The sequence below is a fragment of the Loxodonta africana genome, chromosome 15 (genome assembly GCF_030014295.1).
Source record: "Loxodonta africana isolate mLoxAfr1 chromosome 15, mLoxAfr1.hap2, whole genome shotgun sequence".
NCBI lineage: Eukaryota > Metazoa > Chordata > Mammalia > Proboscidea > Elephantidae > Loxodonta > Loxodonta africana.
The window spans coordinates 19,389,857-19,409,792 of NC_087356.1; the positions used below are offsets into that span (position 1 = coordinate 19,389,857).

Consider the following 19,936-nt stretch of genomic DNA (forward strand, 5'->3'; position numbering starts at 1 on the left):
TGGCAAGAACTCGGACTTCAAATCAGACAGACTTGGGTTTGAATCCTAGTTTCCCACTTACCAGGTTTAAGACTTCAGGTAAGCGATTTTAACCTCTCTTAGGCTACTTCTCTTACCTGTAAAATAACGGTAATAGTATCCATCTCATAGGATTATTCTGAGGATTCAATTAAATTAGATAAGATATAAAAAGGGCTCAGCATAGTGTGTGGCAGAAAAGAGTTGCTCAATAATTAGTAGCTGTTACTACTAAGCACGAGACTTGATTATTTTCTATAGAGCTTAGTTTATTTAGATCATCGACTTCTTCTAGATTCCAGTAAATGTTCTAGTGTCTATTTTCAGGAATAGTGTCATGCTATAATGTGCTTAGTGACCTCATTCCATACTTTCTAAATGAGCAATAGATTACACCTTGAAGTTGTACAAAGTCAACAATAGCAAGTCCGTAGTAAATTATTTTCTTTGAGATCCTCAAAATTTACGAAAATATCTATAATATTTAACAAAGCCTTTATCCACGTTAATGTGATTATCAGATCAAATCAACAATGGAAAGTATACACACATACCGTAAGTGTAGCCAATCAAAGAGTAAACAGCATTTATTCATAAGAAGACCCAAACATGTTTGAACAGGTCTGTTTCTCTGTGGCAACTTTACATTCCAAGATGAAATCTCAACCAGATTCCAAAGGAAACTTAAGCTCTCTGTATTGTATGGTAAGTGAGCATGCCATGTTACCAAAATTATGTGACTGGTTTCTAGTATCAATCAGTACACTTCAGCATGCTAAGGTTTCTATGCCATTGGAGATGACTGAAATGTTACCAGGTGGAAACCCCAGGTTCTTACTCGGCATGAGTACTGACCAATAAGAGAGAGACCTGGACGGGAGAACTAAAAGGGCACCGTGGCATAGTGGTTGAATCCTATGGCTGCTAACAAAAAGGCCAGCAGTTCGAATCCACCGTGTGCTCCTTGGAAAATCTATAGGGCAGTTCTACCCTGTCCTATAGGGTTGCTATGAGTCAGGATTGACTCAAAGGCAATGGGTTTGGTTTGGATTTTTTTGTGTTTTGTTGTACAAGGAAATGGAGTCAGTCAGAGCTTACTGCTGCCAAGACTGCTTGCCAAGGGCGGGCAGGCAGGTTACTTTTAAAGGGGTTTGTTTACTAGTCAGGAGTTCATAAAAGTTACATCAGCAACATTCTTAATCATACTATGCAGGCACAGTAGGGTTTACATATAAGCTTCAAGCAAAAGCAGGATTCAAATGAAAGCTGGGGTGGAGGCTGGGGGGCGGGGAGGCAGGGGGGAGCCTAGCAAAGAAAACAATTTTGCAATACAACACTGTAGGGGAGGAAGCCAGGTAAAGAATACAGCACTGTGGGGATTCCGTCTCAAACCTATCATCAATGATAACATTCTTTCAGGCACCAATATACTACATTTATAATTGGGAAAGCAAGTGTCATGTTGGATCAATTACCTATGTTTATCTGAACAAATACAAAGAAGCGATCACGTTTCCAAAACCGTTAACACAGGCCATGGGGGTGAACGTGGTGAATCCTATAGTTGAGGAGAGAAAAGGGAGACTATGGGAAAGGAAGGGCACTAAGGAAGGAGCAAGTCTATGGGAACATCTGATCATCTTAACACACACTCTCATTAGAACTTCACCACTGAAAAAATAAAACACGATTTTTAATGTTATAACTGTGATTTGTAAAATCGTAATAGTACCTTTTTAAATTACAAGAGTAAATGCATTTATTGGGGCAAAAAACAAACCTGGCAAAACTGTGTAAAGTGAGAAAAATTAAGAAAGCCTAGCAAGGTAAAAAAGCTAGCTATTTGTTAAAGTGGAGACTAGAGCACAGTTCTTCTAACTCATGATTCAGGATGCTTTCTGCTACATTCACTATTCCACCATTTAACTCCTCTGCTCGTCTTTAAAATAAAGGGCTGTAATGAATTTGATGGCAGTCATGGGCACCTGGGAGCTACTTTCAATTTTTTACAAAAGAAGAGTAATACAGATGATTTCAGGGTGTGCCATGGTGGGCACATGTCAGCCACTTGCACATGCTGAACACATACAGTACGTGCTCTGCCCAGCAAGGGTTCAGGGTGAGAGCCAAAATTAAGCAGCGATGTGTACTCAATGGGATCTTCGTGGCAAAAGATTGGAAACCGTTGGGCTAACATCGCTTTAACAGCGGCAGAGTTACACGACACCACACCAGCTGCTGAGCAGTCGGCTCCGACTCATGGCAATGTGTCTCAGGGTAAAGTAAAGTGGTGCTTCACAGGCTTTTCCATGACTGATTTTTTGAAAGTATACTGTCAGGCCTTTCTTCCAAGGCACTTCTCAGTGGACTCGAACCTCCAATCTTTTGATTAGCAGCCCAGCACGTTAACTGTTTGCACCAAGATCTATCCTGAAGTACAACACTGTCAGTGATAGGATAATATCCATACTCCTACAAGGAAGACCAGTTAATACGACTATTATTCAAATTTACGCACCAACCATTAGGGCCAAAGATGAAGAAATACAAGATTTTTTTCAGCTGCTGCACTCTGAAAATTGATCAAACATGCAATCAAGATGCATTGATAATTACTGGCGATTGGAATGCGAAAGTTGGAAATAAAGAAGAAGGACCAGAAGTTGGAAAATACAGCCTTGGTGATAGAAACAATGCCGGAGATCGAATGATAGAATTTTGCAAAACCAACGACTTCTTCATTGCAAATACCTTCTTTCACCAACATAAACGGTGACTATACACATGGACCTTACAAGATGGAACACACAGAAATCAAATTGACTACATCTGCGGAAAGAGACGATGGAGAAGCTCAATATCATCAGTCAGAACAAGGCCAGGGGCCAACTGTGGAACAGACCATTAATTGCTCATATGCAAGTTCAAGCTGAAACTGAAGAAAATCAGAGGAGGTCCACGAGAGCCAAAATATGACCTTGAGTACATCCCACCTGAATTTAGAGACCATCTCAAGAATAGATTTGACGCATTGAACACTAGTGACCGAAGACCAGACGAGTTGTGGAATGACATCAAGGATATCTTCCATGAAGAAAGCAAGAGGTCACCGAAAAGACAGGAAAGAAAGAAAAGCCCAAGATGGACATCAGAGGAGACTCTGAAACTTGCTCTTGAGCGTCGAGCAGCTAAAGCAAAAGGAAGAACTGATGAAGTAAAAGAACTGAACAGATGATTTCAAAGGGCGTCTTGAGAAGACAAAATATTATAATGACATGTGCAAAGAGCTGGGGATGGAAAACCAAAAGGGAGGGACATGCTTGGCGTTTCTCAAGCTGAAAGAACTGAAGAAAAAATTCAAGCCTCGAGTTGCGATAGTGAAGGATTCCATGGGGAAAATATTAAACGATGCAGGAAGCATCAAAAGAAGATGGAAGGAATACACAGAGTCATTATATCAAAAAGAACTAGTTGATGCTGAACCATTTCAAGAGGTGGCATATGATCAGGAACTCATGGTACTGAAGGAAGAAGTCCAAGCTGCTCTGAAGGCACTGGAGAAAAACAAGGCTCCAGGAATTGATGCAATATCAATTGAGATGTTTCAACAAACAGATGTAATGCTGGAGGTGCTCACTCATCTACGCCAAGAAATATGGAAGACAGCTTCCTGGCCAACTGACTGGAAGAGATCCATATTTATGCCTATTCCCAAGAAAGGTGATCCAACCGAATGTGGAAATTATAGAACAATATCATGAACATCACACCCAAGCAAAATTTTGCTGAAGATCATTCAAAAACGGCTGCAGTAGTATATCAACAGGGAACTGCCAGAAATTCAGGCTGGTTTCAGAAGAGGACGTGGAACAAGGGATATCATTGCTGATGTCAGATGGATCCTGGCTGAAAGCAGAGAATACCAGAAGGATGTTTACCTGTGTTTTATTGACTATGCAAAGGCATTCGACTGTGTGGATCATAAAAAACTATGGATAACACTGTGAAGAATGGGAATTCCAGAACACTTAATTGTGCTCATGAAGAACCTTTACATAGATCAAGAGGCAGTTGTTCGGACAGAACAAGGGGATACTGATTGGTTTTAAGTCAGGGAAGATGTGAGTCAGGGTTGTATTCTTTCACCATACCTATTCAATCTGTATGCTGACAAATAATCTGAGAAGCTGGACTATGTGAAGAAGAATGGGGCATCAGGATTGGAGGAAGACTCATTAACAACCTGCATTATGCAGATGACACAACCTTACTTGCTGAAAGTGAAGAAGACTTGACGCACTTACTAATGAAGACCAAAGACCACAGCCTTCAGTACGGATTGCACCTCAACATAAAGAAAACAAAAATCCTCACAACTGGACCAATGAGCAACATCATGATAAACAGAGAAAAGACTGAAGTTGTCAAGGATTTCCTTTTACTTGGATCCACAATCAAGGGCCATGGAAGCAGCAGTCAAGAAATCAAAAGATGCATTGCATTGGGTAAATCTGCTGCAAAGGACCTCTTTAAAGTGTTGAAGAGCAAAGATGTCACCCTGAAGACTAAGGTGTGGCAGACCCAAGCCATGGTATTTTCAATCGCATCATATGCATGTGAAAGCTGGACAATGGATAAGGAAGACTGAAGAAGAATTGATGCCTTTGAATTGTGGTGTTGGCGAAGAATATTGAATATACCATGGACTCCCAAAAGAACGAACAAATCTGTCTTAGAAGAAGTGCAGCCAGAATGCTCCTTATAGGCAAGGATGGCGAGACTGCATCTTACATACTTTGGACATGTTGTCAGGAGGGATCAGTCCCTGGAGAAGGGCATCATGCTTGGCAGAGTACAGGGTCAGTGGAACCGACGAAGAACCCTCAACGACGTGGATTGACACAGTGGCTGCAACAATGAGCTCAAGCATAACAACGATTGTAAGGATGGCTCAGAACAAGGCAGTGTTTTGTTCTGATGTGCATGGGGTCGCTACGAGTCGGAACCAACTCGACGGCACCTAACAAGAACAACAACAGGGACTCCAGAAAGAGTTAACTCCCTCCTAAATCTTCTTGCTGTCTACACCTTATCTAAAAACCAGGAGATAAGTCAAAGCTTGAAGATGGCTCAAGGCTTCAACCGGGAGTTCTAGGTGAAGATCTCAGCTAAAGTCATAAAGATGATAATACAGGTAAGAAGTAAGCCAGTTTTGAGGGCTGTGGGGACCATGGTCTTGGGAAACATCTAGCTGAATTGGCATAACATAGTTTATAAAGAAAATGCTGTACATTCTACTGTGGTGAGTAGTATCTGGAGTCTTAAAAGCCTGTGAGCGGCCACCTAGAATACTCCACTTTTCTCATCCCTTCGGGAGCAAGGAAGAATGAAGAAACCTAAAGACACAAGGGAAAGGTTAGTCCAAAGGACTAATGTACCACATCTACCACAGCCTCCATCAGACTGAGTCCAGTACAACTAGGTGGTACCTGGCTACCACCACTGACTGCTCTCACAGGGATCACGATAGAGGGTCAGGGCTGAAGAAAAAGGCAGAACAAAATTCTAACTCAAAAAGAAAGACCAGACTTGCTGGCCTGACAGAGATTGCAGAAACCCTGAGAATATGGCCCCTAGACACCGTATGAGCCCAATAATAATGAAGTCACTCCTGGACTTCACCCTTCAGCCAAAGACTGGACAGGCCCATAAAGCAAAACAAGACTAAAGGGGCACACCAGCCCTGGGGCAAGGACTAGAAGGCAGGAGGAGCCAGGAAAGCTGGTAATAGGAAAGCTAAGGTTGAGAAAGGGGAGTGTTGACATGTCGTGGCGTTGTTAACCAACATCATAAAACAATGTATGTACTGTTTAATGAGAAACTAGTTTGTTCTGTAAACCTTCATCTAAAGTACGCTAAAAAAAAAGAAGTAAGACAGTAAGGTAGAAGAAATAGATCTCAGACCTCCAAGCCAATAGCAGAGGCAGGGCCTGTACTTAGTCTTACTTATTAAGTTCTATATTTAGTTCCATAAACTCATATTTTTTTTGAGACTTGTTTGTTAAACTTCGAGGCCTGAAACAGCTTGTGAATAAAGCTCATGCTGTTCCAGACACTGCTGGTGGGGGACTTGGCCCTGGAACACATCCCTTTTGAATCTTTCACTAGAGATTTAAATTGATCGCTGCCCCCACAAGCCTTGTGTTGCTTGTCTTTTCAATAGCACATTATTAACATCAGCTTTTAATCACAGTTGATATTACAGAATATGGTATTTCAGTAAAAGATACATAAATTCTGAGTTTCAGCAAATTTTATGCATTTTGTCTAGGCAATCCAATGATTCTTAGATTGAAATTTTTGTGGTTGTTCTCATCATTCACATTTCTTTTGGTGATGACAGATCATTCGGAGGTCAGCAGCTTGCGTTTTGATGTTGGAGACTGTTGTCGGCCATGTTGCCTGTCCCTTCCTAAATCATGTAAAATGAGAAACTCAAACTTCTTTGTTTATTAGAAAAAAAAAATAGAGCTGGAACAACTAGACCTCCACTGCAAAAATCAAATCTAGACACAGACCTTATACATTTTACGAAAATTAACTCAAAATTAATCATAGATCTAAATGTAAAGTCCAAAACTATAAAACTCGGAGACAACAATGTAGGAGAAAATCTAGGTGACCTTGGGTTTGGTGATGAGGTTTTAGAGACAACGCTAAAAGCATGATCCACTGGGCTTTATTAACAACTTCTTCTCTGTGAAAGGCACAGTTAAGAGAAAGAAAAGATAGGCTACAGACTGGGAGAAAATATTTGCAAAACACATATCTGATAAAGGACTTGTATCCAAAACACACAAAGAACACTTAAAAATCAACAATAAGAAAACAAGCAAATTACAAAATGGGCAAACAACTGAACAGACACCTCACCAAAGAAGATATACAGATGGCAAATAAGCATATGAAAATATGTTCAACATTCTATGTCATTAAAGGGAATTGCAAATCAAAACGAGATACCACTACACACCTGTGGTTGCTGTTGGTACCTACCCTGGAGTTGGCCCCTGACTCATGGCAGCCCCGCACACAACTGAACAAAACAGTATCATCCCCATAATCGATTGCAGATGGGACTATTGTCATCCATAGGGTTTTCATTGGGTGATTTTCAGAAGCAGATTGCCAGGCCTTTCTTTCTAGTGTGTCTTAGTCTGGAAGTTCTGCTGAAACCTGTTCAGCATCATATCAAAAAGTCAAAACCAAACCCATTGTCATCAAGTCAATTCCAACTCATAGCGACCCTGTAGGACAGAGTAGAACTCTCCCATAGGGTTTCTAAGGAGTGGCTGGCGGATTTGAACTGCTGAGCTTTTGGTTACTAGCTGAGCTCTTAACCACTGCGCCACCTGGGCTTTATTCAGCATCATAACCAAAAAAAACCCAGTGCCGTCAAGTCGATTCCGACTCATAGCTACTTGTAATTCACCACTGACAGACACTTGGTGGTGCTGGAAATCAAACTCAGGTCTCCCGAATGGAAGGTGAAAATTCTACCACTCAACCACCAATGCTTCCTGTACACTTATTAGAATAGCCCAGTCCAAAACACAGATGATACCAAATCCTGATGACTATGTGACACAACAGGAACACTCATTCATTGCTGGTGGGAATGCAAAATGGTATAGTCACTCCGGAAGACACTTTGGCAGTTTCTTTCACAGCTAAACATAGCCTTGCCATGCGATGCAGCAATCACGCTCCTAGATATTTGCCCTCATGAGCTGAAAACTTACGTTCACACAAAAACCTGCACATGAATGTGTATAGCAGCTTTAGTTGTAATTGCCCCAAATTGGAAGCAGTCAAGATGTCCTTCAACAAACAAACGGATAAACAAACTGTAGTAACTCCATACAATGGAGTATTATTCAACAGTAAAAGAAATGAGATATCAAGGTGTGAAAAGACATGGAGGAACCTCAAACACGTATCTCTAAGTGAATGGAACCTTTCGGAAAAAGCTGCATACTTAGGATTCCAACTATATGACATTCTAGAAAAGGCAAAAAATACAGTGGTTGCCTGGGGCTCAGAGCATGTGGGTGGGGGATGGAGCACAGGGCATTTTTAGGGCAACGAAATTGTTCTGCATGATACTGTAATGGTGGACACACGACATCATACATTTGTCAAAACCCATAGAACTGTACAATACAGAATGAACCCTAATGTAAACTATGGACCTTAGTTAATACTAATGCATCAACGCTGGTTCATCAATTGTAACAAAGGTACCACACTAATGGAAGCTGTGATTAATATAGGGAACTGGGGAGGAGGGATAAGACTATATGGGAACTCTGTACTATCTGCTCAATTTTCTGTAAACCTAAAACTGTTCTAAAAACAAAAAGTTTTAATTAATTGCCAAAAAAAATAGCAAGTAAGCAAACAAACAGAGCCCAACCTGGAGCGTTGCAGTTTTTGACCCCTGCTTTCAAACCCGGTACCCTCCCTAAGTATGGACATATAGAAAATATATCATTCTGTGCCTGTATCTTAAGCTCTGCTTTCTTTTTATAACTGTCTGAATTAATTAATAGACTTTGCATTGTTTCTTTCATTAATACAGGGTAGCAACAGTATCTTTCGCTAAGAAACCACTAATAATCCTCACTAAAATGATATATATCATTGTGTAATACATCTTATAGACAGTATGTTTTAACACATATGTGTTATATTGGATATATGTTTATTCTTATATGTGTGTGTATATTTTATTATAGTGTAGACCTATTATACAACTTACAATAAAACTTACACACCAGGAGAGTTATTGTGCACCTGTTGGGCAGTATATTGGGTCAGCAAGCCTCAAAGACAGAAAATTAAACTCAGGAATAGAAGCCTGTAAGGATCGACAATAAAAGGGGCTGAGTTTAGGCAGCAACGTATATAACGAAGTTGCAGAAGTCTAAAGTGCTGCTGCTGAGATCCTGCAAGGGTGTCTTCCGTATTTTATCTAGGAAACCTAAGTGAGCTCCCAAATCCCAGGCTTAAAATTTGAGTAGGATACACTATCACCTTGCAATTTATATTGCTTAAAGTAATGGAGTCTTAACAAAAGAAAGGCCAAAGTGTTATTTAGAACTAAGTATTCCACCTATGGAGCCTTGGTGGTGTAGTGGTTAAGAACTCCAGCTGTTGACCAAAAGGTCCGCAGTTCGAATCCACCAGCCTTTCCTTGGAAACCCTATAGGGCAGTTCTAATCTGTCCTATAGTCGCTATAGGGTTGCCATGAGTTGGAATCGACTGGATGACAATGATTTTTTTTTTTTAATTCCACTTACAATCTATAACACACACACACACACACACACACACGGAGGTTAAAAAGATTTAACAAAGGTTTCTCATGATGAACATCAGATCCCTGCCCTCCCCCCTCCACTCCCCAGTTCTACTTAACCGATGCAACCACTTCGACCTCGTCATAGTTTCTTCCGGTACTTGCTTCCATGTTTCTAAACATGTTTATTCAGCTCTTTCTTGAGTTTTTCAGTTTAGACATCATCTATTAAACATCTACTCTGAAAGATGATTTAACTGTCTTACAACCCTCCCCCCACTCAACACACAAATACTCTCCCTCGTTCTCCTAACATCAACATATCAGGATATTTGATTAGATCATTACGCAGTATTTACATTCATACTGAGACACGTATTATATAAGATGATATTTCTTTTGTAATACAATTTACCCCCTTGATCTATTCATTGCCTCGTTTTTTCCCCTTTGCTTAATTTTCTGTGTTCCTAACCCAAAACCAAACATTTCGCCCTCCAATTTCAACTCATAGCGACCCTATAGAACAGAGTACAATTTCCTCCTAGGGTTCCCAATTGTTCCTAGCACTAATTTATCATCAAACTCTCCACTGGAAGTATATATCTCTCAAAATCTGAAAATATATCAGAAAGCCTCTTGGTTTTGTGTGTGTGAGAGAGAAAGGAAACAGTAAAACCTGTGAAAGCCGAAACCTGTATAAGGTGGAAACCTGTGAGAGATGGAAAACTCAAATATTTTCCACTAAAATGAGCCATGGAAAAATGGTAAGACTGCACCCTGTCAAAGGCAGAAAACTTGCAAAACCCAGAAAATAAAGGCAGTCCTGTCGCATTCTGGCTCTCACAGGTTTCACTATATTTCCCTTGGGAAGTCCCCTTGTCCTACTTCAGACCTCTAGATTGATGTACAGCTGATTCCTTGGGATTTTTGTCCCACCATCATTTACAAATTCTTCTTATCTCTACTATGTTGGAACCCTGGTCTTCTAGTTCCCATGATTTCATATTTCTCAATTTATGCCCTCGTTTTCCAAAAGTACATCCTATCGTAACTTCCTCAGAAAGGGAGTCAAAAAAAACCCAGAAAGGGTGTATGTACAGAAAACGGTTATTCGATTCTTGAAAATAATCTTTTATTTCTCAAGTAATTTCCCTCCCTCTTCTTTCCTGCCCTTTCCTTCTGGAAATTCTATTATTTTGATTTGGACTTTCTGGCCTGGTCCTCTAATAGTTAAATTTTTTCTCTCTTTTTTCCATTATGTCATTTTTCTGAAAATTTTTTAGAACTTTATTTTCAATCCTTCTGTTGAATTTTTTAAAAAATTTCTTCTATCTGCCACTACCAACTGTTCTGACCAGAGACACAATAGAAGGCCCTGGATAGAATGGGAGAAAAATGTAGAACAAAACCAAAAAAGGCTAGACCTACTGGACTGATAGATACAAGAGGAACCCCCGAGACTATTGCCCTAAGACACCCTTTGAACTTGGCACAGGAGCCGTTCCTGGAAGTCACCGTTCAACCAAATAATAGATTGGCTTATAAAATAAACACTATCAACCATGAGTAATCTGACCCTTAAATAATCAACTATAGTTAAACAATCAACTATGAAGATGAGAAGGCAAGGAGGGAAAGGAAAGCTAGATCAATGGAAACAGACAAACTGAATGGAAATAATGAGAATGCAGACACATTGTGAAAATTGTAACCAATGTCATGAACTTGTACAGAAATTGTTGATTGGGAACCTAATTTGCTGTGTAAACTTTCACCTAAAACACAATATATTTTTTTAAGTCATGTAGCTAGAGATACTTTCTATGAATAGCTTTACGAAATTCCTTATATAAATATTTAAAATCTAAAAGAAAAAAATTCTATCATATTTAAAATTTTCTTACCCGTCTGAGGATATGAGGAAATTAGAGTGACTTAATTTTTTTTTTCTTCTGCCCTTCTCATCATCACTATTTTGGTTTTTGTCTCACATGTTAGAGATTTTCCACAAATTTCTGAGGATCCCAAGCTGTCCATATTTAAGGCTGCAACAGTACAAGAACAGATAGGAAGCTATGAGTTGAATGTTGTGTCTTGTTGACTGGTGGGTTTCAGTATAGTGTGGTCTATCAAGGGCTCAGCTATTAAGAGGTCCCCAGCGTCAGTGTCTGTAGGTCTTGTCTCTGGATAGTTCTCTTCCCCTTGCTAAAACAGGAAGGTGAGTGGGATGCGGGCCTGCAGTAGGGTGCAGGTGGAAAACTACTTACCAGCTTATTGCCAAACCAACAGGAAGAAGGCTGGATATCTCGCCCCGTTTTCAGTAAGATGCCCTGTTTTCAGCTATGCCCATCCCTCAGAACAGAGCTCCTTTGGCATATACTTATCTGAGAGTAAAACCACTGTATCCAATTATAGAGGAATAAAACCTCTCCTTACCGTGGCCTACGTCTGCCACTCTTCCCCATTTTCACTCTCTTCCAGCCACATTGGCCACTTCTATTTCTTGAATAAACAGCCAACCTCTTCCTACTCGCCTTAGAGACTCTGTACTTGCAGTTCCCTTTGCCTTTTCCTCCTTCCCCAGATATTCACATAACTGGGTCTTTCTATTATTTTTTTTTTAATCGTGATTTAGATGAAAGTTTACAGAGCAACTTAGTTCTTCATTCAAAAATTTATACACAAATTGTTTTGTGACATTGGTTGCAATCCCCACAACATGTCAGCACTCTCCCCCTTTCCATCTTGGGTTCCCCATTTCCATTCATCCAGTTTTCCTGCCCCTTCCTGCCTTCTTGTCTTTGCTTTTGGGCAGGTATTGCCCATTTGATCTCATATACTTGACTGAACTAAGCAGCACGTTCCTCACATGTTTGTTTTATAGCCTGTCTAATCTTTGCTGAAAGGTGGACTTCAGGAGTGGCTTCAGTTCTGAGTTGGTAGGGTGTCTGGCGCTAGAGTCTCGGGGGTTCCTCCAGTCTCTGCCAGACTGTCTGGTCTTTTTTGTGTGAATTTGAATTTTGTTGTACATTTTTCTCCTGCTCTGTCCGTCACCCTCAATTATGATACCTGTCAGGGTGGTCAGCGATCGTAGCTAGGCACCATCTAGCTCTTCTGGGCTCAGGCTGGTGGAGGCTGTGGTTCATGTGGTCCTCTTCTCATCATTTTAAGGCAAAGATCTCTAGTTATCCTTCAATATCCATTCTCTCCTTCTTCCTTGGAAATAGAATGCCCAATTTTTAGCTTAGCACATGGCCATCCAGAACAAAGGCTATAATTTCCAGCCTCTCTTAGAGCTACATATGGCTGGCCAAGTTCTATCCAGTGGGATGGAACTCGAAATAGTACATACAACTTGCAGGAAAGGTGCTTAAATGGAAGAAGCTTGTCCTTCTTGACCATCTCCACACCACGAACTCCTCCCCTTCCTACTAGCTAGAATGTGGAAATGATAGCTAGAGCACAAGCAACCATCACATACCATGAAATAAGGATGTGTAAGGAGGATGGGGAAACCCTGGTGGTGCAGTGATTAAGAGCTAAGGCTGCTAACTAAGAGGTTGGCAGTTCGAATCCGCATGGTGCTCCTTGAAAACTCTATCGAGCAGCTCTACTCTGTCCCGTGGGGTCGCTATGAGTCGGAATCGACTCGACAGCAGTTGGTTTGGTTTCAGTTTGCAAGGATGGCAGAGCAACAAGACAGAGAAGGATGGGTCCACGTTACCGTGGAGTGTCATTTGGCCCTAGAATCCTTGCCTACAGACCTCATTAATGTGGCAGAGAAAGAAACGTCTATTTTTTAAGCCACTTTATTCTGGATTTTCTGTCACTTACAGCTGAATCTAATCCTAACGGACACAGGACTCGGGTTATATGCTACATCCTGAGTGGTGTCACCCATCCCAAGTCACTAACACATTGCCCTGTGTTATTTTCCTTATAACACTTCTCATTGATTGGCTTGTCTTCTTATTGAGTTGTAAGAGTTCTTTAGATACTCCAGATGCAACTCCCTTATCAGATATATGATTCGCAGATATTCTTCCCCATTCCGTGGGTTGTCTTTTTATACTCTTGTTGGTTTTTTATTGCAGCACAAATGTTTTTAATTTTGATGAAGTCAAATTTGTCTTTTTTTCTTTTGTTGCTTGTGTCTTTGGTGTCACACCTAAGAAATCATTGCTTAATCCAAGGTCTAAGTTTTCATAGTTTTAGCTCTTACATTTATGTCTTTGATCTATTTTGAGTTAATTTTGTATATGGTGTGAGGTGGGGAAGACTAACCTTCTGAATGGCAAATATCACAACTAAAACTATAGCCTACACACACCAAGTGTCTATGTGATTTGCTTTTTAAAAACTGTTTAACTAACCTAGTTTCAAAACTATAATTCTATTTGAAAGCAACTGCAGTGGCTAATTAGGTCAAAACCTACTAGCTTTGGAACTGAGAAATTGTGGGTCAGGCAAACTACTTGATCATGTTTCCCGGTCCAATCAGGCAACAATCTGCTAAAGCTATTAAGTGGGAAGCTCAAGGGGACCTCTGTAATAGACCATCTGACAGTGCCAGAGCCCACTGGCTAATCTTAACATCACTAAATGTGGGGCATCAAACATCATGTTCCTCCAAATGTGATGCAATGGGAAGTCCATACTACTGCCTCTGAAATACATTTGACAAAATAATGAAACCTAAATCTAATGAATCTTCTAGATCTAACTACCAGTTTACAGAAAATATGGAGGCTAGAGAAACAAGAAAAATAACACTGTGCAGATACAACCAGCCAAATCCAGAATGTGGGAAACTCTCCAGGACACATGACCCAGTTTCTTCAAACAAAAATGGCATTAAAAAAAAAAAGAGAGAGGGGGAAGTGTTACAGATTAAAATAGTCTTAAGAGACATATCAGCCAAAACCAATCTGTGGACCTTGACTGGATCTGATTGAAGAAAAAAAAAACCTGTAAGATGGTATTCTTGAGACAATTGAGGAAATCTGAACACAGCTCTAGTATTAGACAGTAATGAGAAATTACTGTTAATTTTGTGGACTATAATACTGGTATTGTGATAACGCTTTTAAAAAGTCAGTATCTGTTAGAACATGTACCAAAGCATTTCAAGGAGAAAAGGTGTGATGCCTGGTATCTGCTTTAAAATATTCCAGCAAACAATAACAACAACTGTGTGTCAAGGGAAATAGATGAAATAAGAACAGGAGCAAGCCGATGGCGGCTGAAGTTAGTGACGGTTCACTGGAGTTCACTGAGCAGTACTTTTCACTTTTATGTTGGGTTGAAAATTTCTTCAATAAAAGGCTACAAAACAGAAATCCAATTGATTATCACACTAAAAATAACAATTATTTAAAACGACTAAATTATAAAACATTCGCACAATAATTCTTTAGAATTATTTCTTCTCCAATCCTGAGACGTTCTTGTGTATGCAGAGGCCATAAAGCAGGCAAGAGGCCTGAAGAAGTCAAGAAACTGGATAGTAAAATATTTACTCTAATAATATTTATTAACTTTCCCAAGTATAAATCCCAAAGCACAGATCCCTACTTTTTTCTCATACTTTCACTTGGTCCTGATGTCACTACAATGTTAATTTTATATCATCAAATGCAAAGAATGTTCACGTCAAACATCCAGACCGTCTAGAGTGCTATCAAATATCTTAACGACAATATTTATAAATGTCACTTTAAAATGTAATTAACCTTGAGGACACAATCAGACAAATACAGCACACTGGACATTCCTACAAGACAAAAAGTGTGAACTCTTAAAAACGTGTCATGAAAAAAAAAAAATCAGAGGGCTATTCTGGATTAAAAGATTACAGAGACATAATGGCAAAAGCAATGTATGAACCTTGATTGGGTCTCAATTCAGAGGCAGAAACAGCTATAAACATTTTGGGAACAAGTGGAGAGCCATGAATATGGGCTGGATATTAGATAGGATGGAATTATTGCTTATTTATTTTATAGGTGTGATAATAAGACTGTGGTTTTGTAGAACACTGTACTTATTCTTAAAAGGCATATGCTGAAAAACGTAGGTGTGAAATGCCATGAGGAAACCCTGGCAGCGCAGAGGTTAAGTGCTACGGCTGCTAACCAAGGGTCTGCAGTTCGAATCTGTCAAGCGCTCCTTGGAAACTCTATGGGGCAGTTCTACTCTGTCCTATAGGGTCGCTATGAGTCGGAATTGACTCGATGGCACTGGGTTTGGTTTCTGAGTTTTGAAATGCCATGATGTCTGAAATCCACTTTCAAATCAATTAACTTGTGTGACGTTAGCTACTTGCAAAGTTAGGGCATAGTCCACCAAGGCCACTCTCACTTCTAACACCAACTGCAGAGTTCGGTGGTTCTCAAAACCACCCTCAGGTTCAATAATTCACTGGAAAGACGCACAGAACTCAGTGAAAGCTGCCATACCCACAGTTGTTGGTTTAATACAGCTAAAGGATACAGATTAAAATCAGCCAAGGGAAGACATGCACAGAGCAGAGTCCAGGCGGGTTCCAAACGCAGAGTTTCCAGTTGTCCTCTCCCCATGGAGTTGTGGGCAGCATTCACTCCTCCTGGTAAAAATCTGTGACAATACACACAGAGTACTGCTAACCAGGGAAGCTCATCTGAGGCTTGGTGTCCAGAGTTTTTAATTGAGCTCCATCATATAAACATGAATGACTGCCCACATGAATGATCTCAGTCTTCAGTCCCTCAGGAGGTGGAGGTTGAGGTAATACTATGTGACCCAAAGGCACCCCTGGAAATCACTTTGATGCTATCTAGCTGGTCCAAGGCCCCCAGGTATACAAAGATGCTCCTATGAGGCACAACATTCCTAGGGCTAAGAGATTACCTCCCAGAAGAGAAGGCAAAGGCCAGACCTCTCTCTTTGGGCAAGGTTAAATTCTTTAGAACACAACTTGCTTCCAACTAACTTGGTTTAATACTGTTTGTTAATATAAATACTTATCTTCGCAACATAAATAAAAATAGCTTGGAAGAAGTTAGATAATTGACAATATAAAGAAGTACTTTTCTGTCATAAGTACAAGCCTTTTGGTTTACTGACTTATAAACCAAACAATTAAATAAATCACATAGATGGCCCCTTCCTGAGTTTTTCAGGTACAGAATAAGAGAGCTAGATTAGATAGCTACAGTAATACTATCAGGTTGTAAAATGAGTGAACATCTTTGGATGGAATTAAAATTCTGCCCAAAACATTCTGTTATGGATTGAATCATGCCTCCCATAATTTATGTTGAAGTCCTAACCCCTGGTACCTGTGAATGTGACCCTGTTTGGAAATAGGGTCTTTGAAATGTTATCAGTTAAATATCAGACCATACTGAAGTAGGGTGGGTCCTAATCCAATCTGAGTTTGGTCCTATAAAAGAGAAGGAGAGACAGAGACAGACAGAGGAAAGATGGCTAGGTGATGACAGAGGCAGAGTTGGAGTTATGCTGCAGCTGCAAGTCAGTGATATCTGGGGCTATCAGAAGTCAGTAAAGACAAGGAGGAATATTCCCCCAAAAGACTTGGGAGACAGCATGGCCTGACCAACATGTTGATTTGGACTTCTAGCATCCAGAACTGTGAAACAGTAAATTTCTCTTATTAAAAGTCACCTAATTTGTGGTATTTGTTATAGCAGCCCTAGGAGACTAATACAGATTCTGGTTCCAGAAAGGGGGATGTTGCTGTAACAAATACTAAAAAAAGTAGGAGTGGCATTGGAATTGGGTGATGGGTAGAGGTTGGAAGAGTTTTGAGACGCCTGATAGTCAAAGTTCAGAGTGCCTTCAAGAGACTTCCGGTGCGGGCTCAGAAAGAAGTGTAAACTGCAGAGAAAGCTTCTATCATGAACAGAATGTACTAGAAATGTGGACATTAAATATGCTTCTGGTGAGACCTTAAAAAGCAATAATGAACATTGTTAGACCTTGCTAGCCTTACTTTTTTAAAGGCCCCAACTCCCCCATTTGTAAAATGGGGATATCTACCTAGCAAGGTTTTTGTGCAGGAAAACAGAAGGCAATGAGGCCCCCAAAATTCAATAACCTAAAATGTGAGGTCGCATTAGGAAGAAGTCAGTGAAATGACTAGGATGTGCCTGTCTAGTGGGCAGGAGCCAGTCACCAATAGTGTTGTATCTGGATCTACATCATCAAGGGGTTTTGCTGCATTTTCCATACTGTACTCAACAGGTATTTGCTGACATTTTCTACATTCTGCATGACTTGTTTTTAAAATCAGAAGAAAGTAATAAATGTTATTTCTTAAGAAGTAAAAATTAGTAATCCATTTCATCCCATAAGAAGGAAAAGTAAAAGACCACAGAAACGTTTGAGATCAATTTGCTAAGACCAATTAAATGTACTTCCAGGAAAACTGCACTGTGCTAGGCACTGGGGCCATAAAAGTAAGATATGGACTCTACTGGAGAAATTTATGAACTAATGCAGTGTTTTTCAAGGTGTTCAGAAGGCTGAAGTACCTCAACAGCTGTTGAAGCAGGTGAAGGGAGAGCATATTACCCTGAGGCCTCCTACCCTCTCCCACTTCTCGATCTTCCAACTGCAGCTATGGCAGCTTTACTTTTTACCTATTTGATATGTTGGGGTTTCATAAGATAAATTTGAATAAAGGATTCTATGCCTTTAAAAGTTTGAAAATCATTGGTCTAATAAAAGAACAAGGAGCCCTGCTGGTGCAATGGTTATGTGCTTGGCTGCTAACCAAAAGGTTGGTAGTTTGAACCCACCCAGTGGCTCTGCAGGAGAAAGACCTGGCAATCTGCTCCTGTAAAGACTGTTGTTGTTCGTAGGTGACGCTGACTCGGTTCTGACTCATAGTGACCCCATAGGAAAGAGCAGAAATGCCCCATAGTGTTTCCAAGGACAGGCTGGTGCATTTGAACTGCCAACCTTTCTGGTTAGCAGCCAAGCTCTTAACCACTACACCACCAGGGCTTCAAGCCTAGGAAACCCTATAGAGCTGTTGTACTCTGTCATATAGGGCCGCTAGGACAGCACCCGACAACAACAAATGAAAGAACTAAGTGAAAACAGGAGGCAGCCTGGTATTATAGAAAGAATACTGTCTGGGGCTTCAGGATCCAAGTTCTACTCTAGTTGTACATGCTGTGCAGCCACGTAGAAGGTACAATTCTAGTTATCACATCTCTAAAATGTCATTTTCCTAGATAAACGTTAATGTCACTCATTCAATAAATACTTGTCCAGTGTAATAAGGTTACAACGAGGTTATTCATATATCCGTGCTAAAGTAATAGCAAAGAAAGGGAGTAAAGAGCATGTGGAGGATATCTTGATGTGATAAGTTGGGCCAAACCCACTGCTGTGGAGAAGATTCTCTCACAGTCACCCTGCAGGACAGAGTAGAACTGCCCCATAGCTTTTCCGAGGCTGTAAATCTTTATGGACTGCCACATTCTTCTCTGGAGTGGCTCGTGGGTTTTGAACCGCCGATCTTTCAGTTAGCAGCCGAACGCTTTTAACCACTGTGCCACCAGGGCTCCTCGAGAAGTTTTCCAGCTGATTAAAAAGAGAAAAAAAGTGGGGGCATTACAGATAGAGAGAACTGCACTGTTGAAAAGTATGGAATTAATAAACAGCTACCATTGAATGAATGCTTAGTCCATGCACAGAATTTTGTCCTCACAACAACCCGTGGAAGATGTCATCCCCACGCACAAACAAGGGTACACGCAAATCATAGAAGTCTTCATTGGCAGGGGCTGATTTGAAACTGGGGCTGTCTGATTCCAAAGCCAAGGCTCTGGTTCAAACATGTACATGTACCGCGCAGGTGTGAAGTAACACGGGTGCTGCTGAGAGACGGAAGTGGTGAGCGAGGAGGCTGGAAACGTAGGCACTCGCTCTCGCTCTCTTTACTGTGGAGCAACTTGGGCAAAGGACGATTGGGCTGGAAATGGAGATATCAGTATAAATCCATGATTTCGAATAAATACTTGTGTGTATCTATCCCAGCTCTGTCTACTGAGAAGGCCTCGACTGGAAGCAATGACACACCAGGCCACGTTCAATGACGGGGTCTGCAAGGACTTCGGGTTTGCTCCCCGCCCTCCCAGCTGGCTTCTCTGCCACCTTCCATCGCCACCTCGCGGCACACCTGGTGCCCTTCACCTGCCTCCGCCTTCTGCATCGTGCAGCAGCACCCTCAGCTCCTGCGACGCCTTCGGGAGAAGGCCACAGACCCACCAGGTCGGCCGCCATTAACGCCCCAGAAACACCAGGAACCGGGCGCAGAAAAGAAGAACCTGTGTGGGCGGTGCCCGTGGCAGCGGCGCTGAAGCCCAGAGGGGTGGGCGGGGCCTTCGGCTCCTCCGTTTCTCATTGGAGTTTGTCCCTGCCAGTCGCGGCCTCCGCCCCACCTCCTCCGAGCCGGCCGTCCGGTAAAAGGCGGGCGGGGCGGGGCGAGGCGGGGCGGGGCGGCGACTTCCGGTTGGGGAAGAAAGTTGGGCCGAGGGAGG

General features: G+C 41.2%; 1 long non-coding RNA gene across 1 annotated transcript; it reads right to left on the minus strand.

The window, feature by feature from the left end:
- Positions 1 to 1,316: 1,316 nt before the first annotated feature.
- Positions 1,317 to 19,932, minus strand: LOC135227774 (uncharacterized). Its single transcript, XR_010317928.1, has 3 exons — positions 12,453 to 19,932; positions 11,288 to 11,428; positions 1,317 to 6,490 (listed from the first exon to the last, which is right to left on the minus strand). It is a non-coding gene; the product is annotated as an uncharacterized LOC135227774 (long non-coding RNA).
- Positions 19,933 to 19,936: the final 4 nt, after the last annotated feature.